Source organism: Eptatretus burgeri, chromosome 16 (assembly GCF_056783735.1).
Source record: "Eptatretus burgeri isolate ZD-2024b chromosome 16, Ebu_testis_v1, whole genome shotgun sequence".
NCBI lineage: Eukaryota > Metazoa > Chordata > Myxini > Myxiniformes > Myxinidae > Eptatretus > Eptatretus burgeri.
In genome coordinates this window covers 55738782-55757241 of record NC_140976.1, presented here as the reverse complement: position 1 = coordinate 55757241, position 18460 = coordinate 55738782, and the positions used below count along the sequence as shown (strand labels likewise).

Sequence of the window (18460 nt, the reverse complement as noted above, 5' to 3'; positions counted from 1 at the left end):
TGTCTGTGCGTGTGTCTGTCTGTCTGTGCATCTGTCTGTCTGTCTGTGCGTGTGTCTGTCCGTCTGTCTGTCTGTGCGTCTGTCTGTTTGTCTGTGCGTGTGTCTGTCTGTCTGTCTGTGCGTCATTCCCTGCCTCCTCTGTCTGTGCATGTGTCTGTCCGTCTGTCTGTCTGTCTGTCTGTGCGTGTGTCTGTCCTTCTGTCTGTCTGTGCGTGTGTCTGTGCGTGCGTGTGTCTGTGCGTGCGTGTGTCTGTGCGTGCGTCTGTCTGTGCGTGCATCTGTCTGCGCGTGCGTCTGTCTGCGCGTGCGTCTGTCTGCGCGTGTGTCTGTCTGCGCGTGTGTCTGTCTGCGCGTGTGTCTGTCTGCGCGTGTGTCTGTCTGCGCGTGTGTCTGTCTGCGCGTGTGTCTGTCTGTGCGTGTGTGTCTCTCCTCCCCCTTATTATCCCCGTCAGCAAAGCTATGGGTTGTATTTGCTAGTAATAAATAAAACGGCTCAGACAAAGTGCTGAAAGGACAAGCAATTAGGGAGACACATGCACTTACGTAAAATGAAAAGAAATAACCCACTATGAAAGGTGCCAAAAATAAATAATGGGACTCGCACAACAATGGGAGAATGAAGAAGTGCTTGAGCAAGGCAAGAGCTGGATTTGGGTACCATATGGCCCATGCAGGGATATTGCAGCACAGGGCTGGAGGTTGGGATAAAGAGAGGTATGGCAATGAAGAGAGGAATGCAAAAGCCAGCTCCAGCGCTGCCATGCTCCACACGGCTACAGCCTCCATAAACTTTGGCACCACCTTCACGCATGGTGTTCCCCATCATTGGCCGCCCATGGCTGTGGGGTTGCCATCCTCCAGCCATCCCACCCAATGGGGTGGCTCCAATAAAAACTCTTACTTCCCCTATCCATATCAACACAGCGGACCTCACCACCATGGCCTGTGATGTGCCAGGCAAACAGTCTTTGCTGTTTCCTCCTGAAGCACAATGCGTTTTCCAGTTGTGCCTTTGTGCCAAAGTGCTCACCCAGCCTCACTTGAAAAGATGAGGTTTATATATCTATCTGCATTACAATTAACATTCCCTGCCTCCTCAGTGCTTGTTTTACAAGATGATGTACTCTGACAATTTGCCCAATACAAGAGTAATCTAACCTACGCAGTCACATGGCCAGTCCATACTATTCTTAACGCAATCTAATTAACCATCCCCTCCCCTGACCCCCTTCCACATAACAATGGCAGCACAATCTGCAAATTCTGAAACCAGGGTAGCAGTCACAGTTTGTGTGCACATTGAAAAATATCGAGCACATGGTGGTCGACTCAACAATGAAACGAGTAGAAGCAATTGTAACTCTGTTTTATAATGAAACGGTTTATAGATGATTTGACAGTTTCGTGAATATTCGAGGCAATTGCAACTAATTCAGGTGATGAAGTTGTACGAGAAGATGATGTTTAGAAGATTAGTTTCACACAAGTGACCTGAAAAATGCGGCTTTGTTTTGTGTCTCTGTGCAAGCATACCAGTTTGGATTTTGATGTCAGCCTCACCAAGGATAATCACTACTACCTGCGCTGGTGAGTCACCAACATGATGAACAGCACGACATGAACTCGCAAGCCTTGCCAAAACATTGTGAGCCCAACAAAGATGCTCCTGAAAGCTGAGGTCCCACTGAGGCTGGAGCTCCGATAATCGGTGGGTCTCCAAGACGATCCTCATTTGAGGGGAGAAACAGTAGGACTCGTTGTGATGTGATCCCAGCCAAATGACTTCACAGTCTCTCTCCTTGATCTGCTTCCTCTGTCTCTCTCAGTCCCTTTTACACATTTTACAGCTGCATGCTTCGTCTCTCAAGGGCTAATCACATGACTGCCGAGATGGCCTCCAAGACCTTGATCTGTCCAAGCTAGCCTCCACTTGCCTGGGCAGATCTTTGCTCCACCAAGCAGTATTACCATCTTCCACCAACGATGACTGTTTCTGACCCATAGTGAGTTTCCAGTTACATGCTGGTTTTGCAATGATTATGAACCTAGTTCACATTTCTCTATGCTTATCTTAACACTGCCAACACTAACCGATTATATGACAAACAATAAAAATCGTGCAAGTATAAAATTCTAAGCCCCACAACAATAATTACATCATCAACAATTCCACTCAAAGGGAAACTTGACAACAAAATACAGACGTTCTCATTTTCGTAATACTGTACCATGATCCAAATGGATCTTTGGGTGGAAAGGTAACAAGACAGCACAGAGGAAGCATACTTCCATTTGAAACGTTTCATCTGGTTTGATTCCCAAACAAGGGTTATCACCATTCAGAGGAACTGCAAGCCAGCTGTATTGTCTGTTAGCCTTCCTTTGTGAACACTGAAGATTTGAGGGTACCTTTAAAAAGAGTCAGCCTTTAGATGCAGGTACCCTGGCCAAATTATAGGAGGGCACTGCATTAGCACCACGTTAAAGACATGGTACAACCAGCAGCCAGATATTGCACAACTTTGAAGCAATATTTTAGGAGGGGGCATGGGAGAATTGCATGAATGAAGAGTTTAAGAAGAATCTATTGTTATGAGACTAATTACTGTATACCAGAAAAGAGCACATACTTATGAACAGGAGGAAGAGGAGGCAGGATTTGGAGTAAATGAATTTTGGGCACTAATATTACCAATGTTCATTTAGTAGTTTTAATTTTCTCACTAACTATTAATCCATAGTGATATTTAAAATCCTATGCAATCCATTTTAGGACTATTTAAGTAAGATATATTTCAGCTGGCCATCGAAACCTTTCCCATTCTGCCTCATAGTCAATAAAGATATGTCACAATACAATGTCATCACTGTACTTCAAAATCCTTAAACAGACAAGTGAACTTGTTCCAAGTTGGAGAAATAAGTAACCGGTTGTCATGAATCAGTAAATCGGCAACACGACACCAAGTGCCTTCATCTTCCCTGGGAACCTACAGCCGAAATAGTGTGCTTTGTCCGTGCCTTACTTGGAAAAGCAAACCGTGAGATTTCACGCATTGACAAGGGCTGCTCCTTCAGTGAATGGTCGTACCCATCAACTGGAGTAGCAATGCACACGCAAGGTGCACAGCTTCTCGAAACGCCAAAAGAATGTAAAATATAATGATAACGATCGGCATTACAATGTGGAAAACCTCACGTAGGGCTTGTGCGCGTACAGTAAAGGCACGGGAGCAATGAAGGTATGTTTGCTTGCATCAGTTAGAATTGTTTATCACTTGAAGAAGAGGCGGCTTATTGTTTCATTATTGTGATGCCTTTTTGATGATTATCAAGGATTCCTCTGCCTTATCGATACGTACATGCACAAAATATCAAAAAACGAGCCGTACCAATTTTGATGACACATGGCAGATGGGTTCAGCATAAGTTAAGGAAAAAAAAATTTTTGTCTGTGTAAGCCAAAGACCAAGGATCTATGCAATACAACACCAGTGGGACATTAGTTAGGAAACTTTGTTGGGAATTGAAGAGGAAATAAATTAAATTCTGGTTGGTATTGCTCAAAGTTAAAGATGACAGAAACCAGTCAAAGTTTGGAAAAATGAAAATTTAAAAGGCCATAAGTGAAAAGCAATTTGAACTAAAATGGCACTCGGTCGACACAGCATACCTCCGCCAGGCTGAACAGTTTTTGCTTTGTATCCCACTTGTTGGCCTATTTGAATCCAAACCTGAACCAAAGTCTAATCGGCTTGTTCTTGTCACCTTACCAACTAATCCACCAAGTTTTGTCATAATCCATTCACAACTTTTTTAAGATATCTTGCTATACCTATATCGTTATGGCCCCATCTCAAAATGGTGAAGAATCACTTGAAAAAATGATTCATTCTCGTATCCGGATCCGGATCTGGATCTTCAACAAAATTTAATAAATCAATCCTTGTCTCACACATCCAACCTGTCCACCAAATTTCGTCCACATCCGTAAATTCTGTTCACAGACAGAAAAGAGAGAAACAGGGAGACAGACAGACAGACAGACGAACAAGGGTGAAAATATAACCTCCGTCCACCTTCGTTGATGGAGGTAATGAACATTGACAGAACTTGGTGGTCATATTTGACATTCAGCTTAATTTCAGAGGAATTTTTTTGGAATTTGGATGTAGATATGCACAGCTTCTCAGTTGCAGATAAGATGCATGAGATGTGCTTATGATAAAAATCGGCATATTAAATGTTTGTGCACTGCCAGAATAGTCATCACACCACTCAAAATGTATGTGCATCTGTGTTTTTGCAAAATAGCTTAAAACACAAGTTTAACAATAAGATCCAGCACTGAGTTCAGGTTTTGTTCTCATGAGCACCTCTCTACCTAATTTATTCCTTTCAGTGCATGTCTCGACTGTAGGTCTTTGCCAAGCTGCTCACCTTACAAAGACTAAATCTGTAATTGTCACCACAAGAGATTATGGGAAGACATGTTGAGTTTTCCAGAGGCTCATAATTAAAAGTACTTTTGGAATTACATCAAAGGTTCAGGTGGAAATGAGGAAAAATGAAAAGATTTTTGTACAGCAATCGAAGAAGATAAATGAGGCGCAATGAGCCTGCACAATGGATGGATGCAGGCACATGTTGTCAGGGAGCTCTGGGGTTGAGGACCTGGAGCGACAGGAGCGTGATGCGGGCACGCCACATTATTCGACTTCTCGTGCCAGGCACCGATTTCTCGCTAATGATTCGCGTGGCGCGCTGTAAAGCACAGCAGTGCGTCGAAGGCAACGTGTGCCTGCATGGTGCATCAATCATAGGTGCGGCATGAGAAGGCTTTTAATAGACTGTGCACCCCACTCCCATCGAGAGAGAGAGAGAGAGAGAGAGAGAGAGAGAGAGAGAGAGAGAGAGAGAGAGAGAGAGAGAGAGAGAGAGAGAGAGAGAGAGAGAGAGAGAGAGACAGAGAGACAGAGACAGAGACAGAGACAGAGACAGAGACAGAGACAGAGACAGAGACAGAGACAGAGACAGAGACAGAGACAGAGACAGAGACAGAGAGAGAGAGAGAGAGAGAGAGAGAGAGAGAGAGAGAGAGAGAGAGAGAGAGAGAGAGAGAGAGACACAGAGAGAGAGAGACAGACAGAGAGAGAGAGAGAGACACAGAGAGAGACAGACAGAGAGAGCGAGAGAGAGAGAGAGAGAGAGAGAGAGAGAGAGAGAGAGAGAGAGAGAGAGAGAGAGAGAGAGAGAGAGAGAGAGGAATGGGGGATGGAGAAGGGGAGAGAGAAGCAGAGGATGGGAGGAGGAGCGAGGAATGGGGAAAGGGTCTAAAGAATGGGGAGGGTAGGAGAGGGGGACAAGCAGGGGGAGAGGAATGGGGGAAAGGAAGGGGATGGGAAGAATGGGTTATGGGGAGGGGGAGAGGAATGGGGGACAAGGAAGGGGGAAGAGGAATGGGGTAAAGGAGGGGGATGGGAAGAATGGGGTATGGGGAGGGGGAGAGAGGAAAGGGGGATGGGGAGGGGGAGAGAGGAAAGGGGGAGAGGAATGGGGGACAAGGAGGGGAAGAGGAATGGGGTAAAGGAGGGGGATGGGAAGAATGGGGTATGGGGAGGGGGAGAGAGGAAAGGGGGATGGGGAGGGGGAGAGGAATGGGGGATAAGGAGGGAGGAATAGGAATGGTGACAAGGAGGAGGGGAAGAGGAACAGGGACAAGGAGGAGGGGAAGAGGAATGGGAGACAAGTATGGGGGAGAGGAACGGGGGACAAGGAGGGGGAAGGAAAGAATGGGGTACGGCGAGGGGAAAGAGAGGAAAGAGGGACAGGGAAAAGGGAGAGAGGAAGGGGGAATGGGAAAGGGAAGAGAGGAAAGTGGGGTGAGAAGGGGAAGAGAGGAAAGGGGGATGGATGGGGGAGAGAGGAAAGGGGAACGGGGAGGGGGAGAGAGGAAAGGCAGGGGGGGAGAGAAGAACGGTGGATGGGGAGGGGGGGAGAGAAGAACGGTGGATGGGGAGGGGGAGATGAACGGTGGATGGAAAGCAGGGAGAAAGAGGAAAGGGGGATGGGGAGAGGGGAAGTGAATGGGAGACGGGGAGAGGGGAAAGAGAGAGAGATAGAGAGAGATAGAGAGAGATAGAGAGAGATAGAGAGAGATAGAGAGAGGGAGAGAGAGAGAGAGAGAGAGAGAGAGAGAGAGAGAGAGAGAGAGAGAGAGAGAGAGAGAGAGAGAGAGAGAGAGAGAGAGAGAGAGAGACAGAGAGCGACAGAGAGAGACAGAGAGAGACAGAGACAGAGAGAGGAATGGAAGATTATTGTGAGAGGGGGGGGAGAGAGATAGAGAGACAAAGACCTGCACAAGTAGAGAGACAGGAATATGGAGTGGATGAAGGATGACGAGATGTAGAAGGTAGCGGAGAAGGAGGAGGAGGCAGAGGGACAGGAAAATCATCAACTGTCATGATAGGATAGTGTTCAAGCCAGCATTTTAAAGCACCAATCCCAGACACATTTCTCTCTTCTTTTTTTAAAACACCTTTCCGTATAAAAAGTTTTTGTTTTGTTTTTTCGATAAAACCATTGTGACAAGCCGAACTCATTCACTTCAGTTTGAAAGCCCCAAGTACATGCTCATCGAAAGCCATGATATGCTTGTCTGAACAACACACAAGCACCTTGAGCTGTTCAAGGTGAAATGGATTGTTATTGGACAAGCACTTGCATCCTGGTTCATCCACCAAAAAGCACACTCACTCAAGATATGTCTCAACTCAACTTTCTGAATCTGAACTGGGATATCTTTTTCTACATAAAAGGTTGGGGTTTTTTTGTATTACACTGTGGCAAAACAAAACATTCACCTTAACTTGAAGACCAAAGTGCATGGTAAATCTTGTCAAATAATACTCGTGAACCTTTAGCCATTGGCCAGAATGAATGATCATACAATAAACCCTGGATGTATCCTGACCCTACAATCAAAGTACATGGTAATAAAAAGGCCCCTATTTTGTCCTTCATGTTTATGCCATGACCTCATAGTTCATTGGGGCAAAAAGATCCAGAGGTGCCAATCTTCTCTCCAGGTTATTTTGAGGATAGGAATTTGGAATTTAGCTAGGGCACCGATGATAACTCACCTACTCGTCATAAAAAAATCAAAGATAATTTAACGTTGCACAAATAACCAATGCTAGCAGACAGGACATCCAGATTAACACCCCATTGACTGAGGGACGAGACTTTGTGATGCAGCACTGTTTGCTTGTGAAGCACCAATCACAACCTTTAAAGCATCAGTCTTAGCAAGTGTTTCTGCATTCAAGCTTCATCAGCAAGAAAACTTCAGTTTCAAGGAGAGTTCACGGAATACCTTACCCCATGCAGTCTTGACAAAAAGGACATAGGAATGGTTACCACCTCCCTTTTCATCGCCATCAATATTTATCCGTGCATTTGCATAATCACAAACCATTTACCAACTATTCTCGGAGAAACTGACAATTATGAAATGATCTTTGAGAAAAAGATGCACGACAGACAGATTTTTGGATGAAGTGAACTCCCTCATTGCATTGCAAGGCTCTGCCATTTTGTCCGATTCTCACTGTTCCTCCACCCTCAGATCATGCAGCAAATTTGGTTGGTTGAGACAGCGGAAAATTTTGCCAAAGTACTGCTAAACTGAAGGTTTTTGGAAGTGCAAACAAGGCTAATTGTGTTCTACAGTGTTCAAATATATAATTCATTTGAAATAAGATAAAAGTTTTAAAGGAAATAAAATAAATAAAATAAAAATGTAGAATAAAAGCACAAAATAAACAAAATTGAATTGTAAATTTACCGCCGTTGATGCACTATCTTTACACCAGTTTATTTAACACGTTTAATGAGTTATTCTTGCCTGTTTGCATCCTTCATGATGTCCCCAAAACAGTAAGTTTTCTCTTTGGAAAGATTTTCAATTTTGTTTCACTGCCAACCAGCAAGACAGATGGAGGCAATCGCTTTACTGCACTCAGAACGAGATTCCATACAATTTGCCAATTTCAGAACCAAATTTCTAACTTCCAGGTTCGTGTTCTGATTTCTGTTCCAATTAATATTCTACAGTGTTCAAAATATACAATTCAATTTAAATTAAGTCATGAACCAATTGCTCAACCAAGCTTTGAGCAACATGCACAGGGTAATAATGCAGTGCTTGCAGGCAACCTGTGTAACATCGTCACATCACATGACCCATTAGCAAGCTGGAACCTGATGCCCACCTTCTATGCTCAAAACAATACGTGGTCAGTGACGTCATCAGTGTCTGGACGTGACCAATCAAATACGACATTGGCAGTAATCCATCCATTGGGACCATACTCTGCACAGAGCATTGGTGCTGCATAAGCAGTCTCCTTGGCTATTGGGTACAATTCTGGACATGTTGCCACTTCGACACAGGATACCAGCAATCTGACACTCATTTTGCCGACCTCAGAAGGATGGCAGGCAGAGTCAACCCCACCTGGTATTAATTAAACAGCCAAGGGGGATTTGAAATTGGCAGAATGGCAGGTATAATAAACTTGCACTCAGTTGCTGGAAATGCAATGGCATTCTGAGACAATCAAAACTCAAATGAATATGCAGTCGTGAACAAATTGCTTCAGCCTTTAGAAATAAAAAAATTAAAACTTGAGCAAGAGGAGATTCAGCAGAAAGTGCTCGATAGTTAGAGCAGAATCATCGACAGAGAGGGTACATTGGGATGGGATCATTAAAGCTTAATAAGAAACAGTGATGGCTGCTTTATCCCGAGCAAACTTGACAGCATGAGAACATAGTTTTTGATGACAAAATCAATTTGCACCGATCCACCGATGCGAAATGAAAAGAGACAGATGACAGGCGTCGACATGAATATATCAATGTATACAATGTGCACCAGAATAAAATACAATTATAAACGTCAATCAGCCCATTTCAAAGCAACTTTTAAATGTCATGATGTACAAGGGATAAGCCACAGCACAAAACGTAAAGGGTTGCATTTAAAAATATAAAAAAAGTTAATTACAGGGAAGCACTGCACCTCACAATGCACAGGGTGAGTGGCGATACAGGTGGCCCTTTTACAAGCTATGTGTATCATACTTGGTCTATTTGAAATACGAGAGGCAGCACGCACACATGCATAGAGAAAGAAAATACATTTTCTTCTTAATTGTTACTTATGTTAATTGTTATCCCTATGATATCTCAGGAGGAAATGTGTGATTCGTTTTCAAATCGCAAAAACTATGCTTTAAAAACATGAAGGTTTCATGAACAAAACATTCCTCACGAACACCGTCCCACCCCACAAATGTTTTTACATAGGAATTTCACCTGCTCTCCCTCCTAAAGTACAGGCTAGTTGTCTACTCCTCCCTGCTCACCCTCACTTTGCACAGCTTGGGTTTTTTTGGCTCCTATTGTCCCAAATTCCAGGCTGTCCACCTGCATTTACTGCCTCCCTTGTTCTCCTGATTGTGGAATCGTATCCCTGTGTGCAATGTCTCATCCTCCTCACTTAGGCCTTTCAAATGCACTGCCTATCACAACCCCACATGCTCATCCATGCACGTCTACGATCCCTTCTACATTTGCTGATTCTTTCCCATTCTGTTCCTCTATTCTTTTCTCCTTGTGTATGTCCACCCCCAACCTCCATACCCTTTGGTAGTTTGTGAAACTGCCGCCCTTCGTCATTTAGCTCAACCATGAGCCAAGACCCATTCTGTAAAAAAAACAACAAAAAAAAATACATATTTAAAAATCAAAAAACATCGGTGTGTCTTGGACTATTTTGGGGCATCTTGTTCCGAGGACACGAAGATTGGAAATATACGTTTGGCTTCTGGCACCTCTAATCTCCCAGCTGATTGAAAACGCCAGTATTCCAAAAGACAGATAGGCAAGGATGAGAAGAGGTCTGTTTAGCTGTCATTCCTGATCAAGAGCTCATCCGATTTGTGTGCGATTGAGAAGAAGGGGAATTTAAAATGACAGCCAGGTGTGATTGCATTCCGAGTTTCTTAAGGATTTCTTGCACGCCTTGCATGTCTGTCCAGAGCTAAGAACGAGTGTGTGGGGTGTTCAACAAGTTCTCAGAACGAGACACACAATCGTCCAAGAAAGAACAACTTCAAAGATATATCAACATATAAGTATCTATCATTATTAGGAATAAAAATATTTAATTAGCTTGTTTAAAGTGCACACCTCAGTGATGGTGGTTGGCAGGATAGGAAGGTATCAGAAGTATAGTGCATTGGCTTGGAACTGTCTGCAGAAGTTGTGCAAACTTCCTATTTCCTACATTGACAACTAGATATTTCATTTGGACAGAAATCCAGGCTCATGTAGGAGCGAAATGACAGAGTGTAGCAGGTTCATTGAATCACATGGGGATCAATGGGGAGCAGGGAGATACACGTCGTACATGAGTGCATGAGTGGATGCGTGGAAAAGAGGAAAGGCATGGGGAGGAGGAGAGGAGGGGATAAATAGAAGAGAGTATGGGAGAAAGCATGAGGTGACAAGCACTCTTGAAGGACTGGAAAGAGAGGAGTACAGGACAACAGACATGGAGAGTCCATTCCACAGGTAAGAAAATAGAGGGGTGAAGAAATGGCAGTTAGGGTTCAGCTTCTAAAAGGGGATGGTGGGATTCTGGATGAACGCAATTCTGGATGACCTCAACAGACTAAGGGAGAAGGAAGGACACAACTTCCACAGCTCAGGCAATGGTAAATGAAAGTGTATTCCTTGCCATAAGACCTCTTCGGCACAAAAAAGTAACGATAATGACAACCATGATCCATTTATCTTGGGTTACTCACACCGAAAAATATTAAAACCCAATTATTGACGCGTATATTGAACGTTTATGACATCAGCGGTGTCTTGTCAAAAATGGAAGAACCAAAAGTGCCTTTCAGCCTGAAAAAGAAACTTGCCAGATTCTTCAGAAACTTGTCACACAGCGTGAAAAGTGTCACGATGGTCCAAGTTTACTGTTTACTGAGATTTTCAGACCCGTCTAAGAATGACATTTCCTCTCGAGAACAACTTCCAACTTTTAACAGCGGTGGGATTCTTCTCTGGCAACGTCTGTGCAATTTTGTTAATTTCAAAAGAAATAGAATGCCTGACAAAGATTGTCGCTGTATACCCAAAAAGCACCACACGAGCATATGCCAGGATGAGTTTTCCGTAGATTTTGAGCTCGATAAAGTTAAACACCAGTGAGAAGTGTGCGTAAGTTGGAAAGTGAAAGGAAACCATTTGGGATCACAACAATTGGTAAATAGGTCTATATAATCAACCAGCTTGTTCTTTGATGCAGACACTGCATTGACATTTTAAACTCTGTTCATAGTGTGTTATAGTCCTTGTGCCACATAATCTGAGTTCGATCCCTGATGGGGATAATCCATCATCGAAAACGCTATCCTGGTGCAGTGTCAGCAGGGAGAGCTGCATCAGAGCACATAGTGCTGCAGTTGGGGGAGAAGTAAAGCCGGCTGTCCCGTCTGCACTCAGGTTGTGGACGTTAAAGATCCTGCGCGAAAAAGCAAGCCGTTGTGTACCGGTACCTTGGGGCAAATTCCTTGACAGGGGTGAGCTGTATAATAATAACGTGATGGTTGTTTCTCAGTTGTGGATATGTCATTGGTATCGTTAGTCAGATGTCCACCGAATGGGTCTCAAAGTTACCTTATTGGTGTTTTGGTTTGGGGAGTAGATACGAGAGGTGTTCAAAGTTCTGTGAATGGCAAACTCACAATAGTTCAGAACACTTCGAAAAAAAAATACTGTAAGTAAACAAATACGGTACACTCTCGATAATCCACAAATATGAGAATGCCAATATCCCCCAACATGAGCTGTAAAAGGCATTCATCCTGCAGTTAACTGGAAATCAGCTGATTCAAATGTAAGAATGAAGGACTAACGTGAATAATGAAAAGATTGGTGCAACTTGCACTCTTGTTAGTACTTCATTTGTTGAAATCTTTGTGAACACCCTTTCACTTGCAATGCCGCAACCCCAATTCCAACCCATGTACCTTGTTCATTTGTCTATCCATGTATCAGACATATGTATGTATGTATATATATATATATATATATATATATATATATATATATATATATATATATATATATATTACAAAACAGTAAAATCGATCCAAAATGTTTACCTGGACAATAAATCCTTCACTCTTACTAGGTGTGTTGGCTGACTGGAGTTTAAAAGCGATATTCCACTTTGCCTCCCTGCCCTCTTAAAACAAGTTAATCAAGAAATTCCACCTGTGAACCATCATCACAAGGGTGTGTTGTTCCAGAAACAGAAGTCTTCCAAACATAGATCAGATAATGACGTAACCAATCTTCCCAGTCTTGCTCTTGAAATGCCAGTCGCAAACAGTAATTATGGCCTGTCTCATAATGATGAATCTCAGCCCACCTGGATAAATGATCTCGACTTATCTAACCTGCCAGTTAATCACAAGGCTCTGACACGTCGAGTGTGACCGTATGGAGCTGTGTTTGTGTCCAAAGCCATGCCAAGCTCCTTGAAATGGATCTTTACCATTTGCCACCTCAAAGAACAGCTTCAAGTCACAATTTTAGGCATATCTCATAACAGATGTAGCACGGTGATTGGGCAAATCTCCACTCGGGGTGGTATTCAAACAGACTGCGGAAAATCGAGAAAATGCGGAATGATTGTACTCTGCCACTCAACTCGCCACCACCACCACCAATACTTTTGCAGCTTCTATAGAACACCAGTACCAACAGCACAGCTAACTACCTCAATCTCTCCCAAATTTAAAGCTAACAACCTACACTCAGGCTCACATTACCCTCCCAAACAAAACTCACACACGATCTTAAATTTACACGATACACGCGTGGATCAAATAGCCTCATGCATAGCAAAATTAGTCCGATGGTGCTGGTGCACTCTTCGCTGCATGCAGTGCACTGGGTATGGAGGAGGAGGAGAGCAGAAAAGGGGTTGGGAGGTTTCAAAGGGGTGCGTCGGTCAGCACGAGTGTGGCGCGCTTTCTCCGCTTCGAGCGCACAAGCTTCTCATGCGCCAGCGGAGTTAATAAACACAAAGTCCGTCTGGGGTGTCCAAACATCAAGGCCCACGAGACATGTACACACAGTTCGGAACACTTTGTAAGAATTAATGGAAACAAATACTCCAAAACCACCTTTCACATCCAATGTCTAAACCGATCAATGAATGGAGCACAAATTCTTTCCACGACAAGTCTTCTGGCAGTCAGTCCAAGACCGTGGAGTCAAGCAAGACCCGGACGATGAATAGGATAATGGACAACTTCACTCCAAAAAAACAAGATATGTATGCAATTGCAATTAGATCACAAACACTGTGTGGATCAGAGCTGCGCGTGATGTACGGGGATCGGAGATGTACGTCTCGGAGTGTCATACGAACTAAACCGGTTACCTTCATCGAGAGAAGATCATGTATATACAACGTACACCGAGCAACCACTCCAATATTAAGGGGGTAGTGTTAACGATAGACGAACATGAATGAATGGGCCGAGAAGGTGACAGTACCAAACACTCGGGTACACCACTCTCATGCAGCAGGTGCACTGGAATGGGATCATGGGACGGGCTGATGATACTGCTGAAGATCATGGTCTCAGGAGGAAAAGCCAAAGCATTTAGAAATACATGTAAAAAAAAAAAAAATATATATATATATATATATATATATATATATATATATATATATATATATATATATATATATATATATATATATATATATACCAAGGTGTTTACACTTACCTCCTGGGTTATGATGATGCAACTGTCATACCAGTCCAGTTCAGGATGAAGACTACCGATTGCTTCCCTCTTGCCACTCAATCGTTTTCCTCTTAAGCTTCCCTTTTGCTCTTCTTCATGCTCTTCCTTTCTTGCCTTGTTCTATATTTCCCAAAGAGCGTGGATCCTCCTCAACCCAACCCAACTTCATCAGGTTTCGTCCTGCTCCTCCTCCAACAGCCACTCCTCCTGATTGTCGTCTCACTGGGATCTTTATCAAGAAGGTACTCGGACCATGAGCCCCCCTCCCCCTCCGTACAAGGTGTCCGTTACGGCTCGGATCGGGCACCCGTGCAAAGGAACCGTGCGCGGAGCTCGTTCGCGCTGCGGGCGGACCGGGCAGGGAGGGATCGCGAGGCGGATGGAGGGAGCGGATGGCACCGCATACCAATCAGCCACTCCACTCACCGCCCATCCCCTCCCCACTCACGATGCTGGCTGGTCGCTCACGGCTCCGGCCTTAAGCGGGTCACCAGGAACGCCCCCACACCCCACACTCTTACGATTGTACACCCATTATAGTCTGCCCCACCCTGTACACCTGGACTGATCTCTTTATAGTTAGCCCATCGTTCGACCCTTTGCCACGTCTGGTGAACTCTATTTCATGGAAACCATCATCTCTATACTCACCCACTATTCCCCTGAGGCCCCTCCCCCAACCCAGGATCGCGAATCCACACTGGGGGATGTCGGCAGCATCCATAAATTAGGTCTTCACTGGAGCAATTCGTGTCGTTCGTACCTCGCAAGTCTTCCGCCTCTCTGGATCGAGCCTTCTTTGGATTCATAAACGTGCCAAGCATTTGCTCTGTTGGCACCCCTCTCGTGCCAACCCGCAAGGATCCACGACCACCCCTCCCTTCCAACCCTATGATAGTCCACCCCGAAGGTTAAATCGACCCCTTTACATCGATCACCGCCTCTGCGCAGCGCACCGACTCCTTATCGGACCGTACGCACCTCTCGAGTCTCGCACGTGTCGAGAGCCATCCTCCCCTCTCAGCACTCATTCCCCCATCACTTTCCCCTCCGTGCGCCATTAGCATTCTCAATGAGCAGCGCATCTCACACGTCCCCCATCGTTTACACTTTGCTCGCAAAACGGCAACGCTTAAACGCTTCCAGGTGGAGCGGCAATGGGACGTGTTCCGCAGCGCCTCATCTACCCCCAACCCCCAACCCCCAACCCCCACTTCAATCACAACTGAATCATTCCCACTCCGCACCGTTCCGCCCGCCAGCCTTTTTATACATTCTTCGTATCATGGACCTTGATAACCGGCAGCATGCTCCTTATGGCATGCAACGAAAACCGCTGCCAATTGCTAGCAGCCATTGGAAAAAAAGTTGCCCGTCAGCTTGACTACCTCGAATGGGCTGCATCACCTTTTTAATAACCAGTAAACCAGCTACAGCATCTTTCGATGGAGCGTCGGTTTCCGATGTTTCTTTGTTTTGCAATAATTGTGAGCAGCGGTCTTGTCCGAGAACGACGCACCAAAAACTCCACAAACAATGGCAATTGCATTGTGACGAGGAATAAAATTGGCGATGCACGTGGCGCGGACAAAGCCCGCCCTCGTGGGCGGAACGCGAGAGGAATAGCCCCGCCCATCAGTGGGCATGGTGACGCGACCGCGCGCGCGCTCAAACTTTCTAATTTTATATGGATTGTTGTTATTGTTCTTTTCCACGCAAAGCATGCTGGGAGCGACAGGGCCATCACGGATCCTCAATAAGTCCTCGTGAGGGTGTTCGGTGAAGCCCCAAACCCTGTCGGCCTCACTACGCTCGCCTCCATGCACGGCACCGCCAGGCGCCGTGCACGCGTATAAATAATATTGACGTCATTGAAATGTGACGTCATTAAATACACGATGCTCTTACCACTTCTTCCTAATCTTCAGTTCTTCCATCAGGTTTTTAATATCTATATACACTATACAGTGTTATATTTTTCTTCTAATTTCCACGGCTTTCCCTCTTTTGCTCGACGAAGGGTTTACGCTCGAAACGTCAGCTTATCCTCCTTTCCCACGGCGGTTAGCATACCTCAATCCATTGTTCTGCCTGTCCAGGGACGTAGATCCACACGAACCTTCACTTGCGAAACAAGTTCGTTCTGCATTCTTACATTAAATCCACCTAGACCCTCCTTAGACTTACCACGTATCACTCAATCAATAACTCCATGCTCTGTTCACTCGATTTACATTAGTATTTCCATTTAAACACTCCCTCTTACATCGACGTATTTCTTACAATGAAAACAACCGTCACACGTCTTTAGTTGAAGCTTGTGTCATTCTAACTCCAATGGCGCCATCTAGCGAATAAACTACGTATCACAGTTTGCACTACGGTTCAGCCACTCGGAGGTGTGATCATTGCACAAGCTGTTAGGATGACCTACAGGTAGGGACGCGCACTCACCTCCAGGCTGTCATGCCTGGGTTTGAATCCCGACTCAGCTACAAACTGTCATCCTGGTGTTTCACAGGCAAGTGATTCATCAATGTGGGTGCCATCCCTCGGGATGGACATTTAGCTGGGCGATCCCTTCTGCTGGCATTAGTTGGTAGACGTTAAATATCCCACGGTGCCCTTCGTGAAGAGTGGGCGAGTTATCGCCGGCACTATAAACAAATCTACAAATTCCTACTCCAACCTACAAAGGGCACTGCATCAGTGGCACAACCGCACACTCAGCCAATGATGCTGCCCAGCACCCCTTGCTGCATACGAACGAAGAAGACCATTGGAAAACATTTGGGTTTTGAGTTGCTGCAGTCAAGACGACCATGTATACCTACTTGGGCAGGTGTTTTAGCATGGTAAGGAAGATCCCGATGAGAAAAACATCCAACTCCACACTAGTATACTGTTGTGGTTCTGCAAAACTGCATGCCTCTAAGGCAATGGCACCCAACATGCAGTGATCCCCAGGCAGTTCTTTCATTCGTATTCGTGTACTTAGTCCTTCAATCATATCAAGTGGGTTAACGGAATGAAGTGCATTGCATGGGACTCGTCGTTAGGTCAAATAAATACCTTGATTCGTACTCCGACCTCTTCTCTAACCCTTTCCTTTTAGCCATAGTTAACAACAAGCATGCAAGTACACATGCCATTCAACAGACAATTGTTTAATAAGGACACCGCAATACCTCCCATGGCTCGGATCATCCCCGTTGCACACAACACATCCTGCCTCGGGAATTTGCGCGCCATTTTCCATTCAAATATGCACGCCAATTCCCAACCGGCACCTCACCTTACTCCACACATCGCTCACCAAATTTCACAGCTTTGACCACAAATGCCTCCTGCACATGGGAAAAATACTCCTGCACCCCCTCATAACTCTGCATCACTACAATTCGCCGATCTATTTTGAGCACCACGCGACGTTGGCCATTGTCCTTGATGGCGCGCGATGCTCGACCATGCAACAGATACCATATAGCTCGACCGCATCTCACCGGAAATGTCCCGGGTGAGCGCCCGGAATTGTTACAGCCCTCATCCAGTCATCAGAAGATGGCAAGACCGTAAGCAAGGAAGAGGGGTCCTGAAAGGACGATCCGGGAGGTTGGTTCAGGTCCCGGTTGTGCATTTTGGCTCATGAAGGAGTCCGTGGGTAGCGAAGAAAGTCCGCTAGCATTCAACATACAGACTACACTTGGTGCACATTCGGGGCCGAGGTGCCGGCTCGGGTAGCATGCTCCCCATGTTAAGTCAGGAGCTCTGAGTCATGCCAAAGCTGGTGAGCATCTGAGCCGGTTTCCGGTCCCGGAGCCTAGTGGGGCGTGGCTAGGGCCACTGTGGCCCAATAGAGGAGCAGGATTTCGGCCACAGTGCATCGCTTTTGGCTCCTCAACGCACCCTTCGCCTGGGGCTTATAAAAGGGGGTAGCATGGAGCTGTTAAAAAGAAAGCTTCTTCTTTGAGAAAATCATCCATGTGCGACTGCTGTCCTTTGAGAGCATACAGTGGACTCCCTGCCATGGTGCCAACATCCCGCCTTCCCCATGAAGCCAGACAAACTAACCACAGGCCAAGGACGGCAGTCCAGTGCGGAGAGCACGTTGTCATGAGCCCCGGCGAATAAATAGACAGGAGATAACATGCCATATCACGAGGTGGGAACACTCAGGCGGAGCGTCCCACGGAGGAACACGCGACTCATACAGACCTTTACACGGTAAGATTCTGGACCTTCCTTCTCACACATCTATTCTCATTCTCAATAAGTGTACGTACGTATGTACGTACCTACCTACCTATCAATCTATCTATCTATCTATCTATCTCCTTGTGTTGGCTTAGTTGTTAGGGTGGTGGCTTGGGATCCGAGGGTCCTTAGATCAAGCCCCGTTGGCTGCTGAATTAACACACCAGGGGGTTGACTGAGCCTGTCATCCTTCCGAGGTCGGCGACATGAGTATCAGTGTGTACTGGTAGAGGGACACTGCATCAGCGACACAGTCGCGCCTCCAATAAATGATAGCTACCCCGGCAGCTAAGCTGCCAAA

General features: G+C 45.4%; 1 protein-coding gene across 5 annotated transcripts in view; it reads right to left on the bottom strand.

The window, feature by feature from the left end:
- LOC147011108 (protocadherin-9-like) overlaps nucleotides 1–15025 on the bottom strand; it is a 474017-nt gene extending 458992 nt beyond the window's left edge. Inside the window, exon 1 of one of the 5 annotated variants that reach the window (XM_085860423.1) lies at nucleotides 14557–15025. The gene's annotated coding sequence lies outside the window, so the exon portion shown is untranslated. Of the gene's footprint in view, nucleotides 1–13884; nucleotides 14501–14556 lie in introns of those variants that run through there. The other 4 variants (XM_085860426.1, XM_085860424.1, XM_085860422.1 and 1 more) reach the window with 4 other exon arrangements.
- Between the last annotated feature and the right edge of the window lie 3435 nt (nucleotides 15026–18460).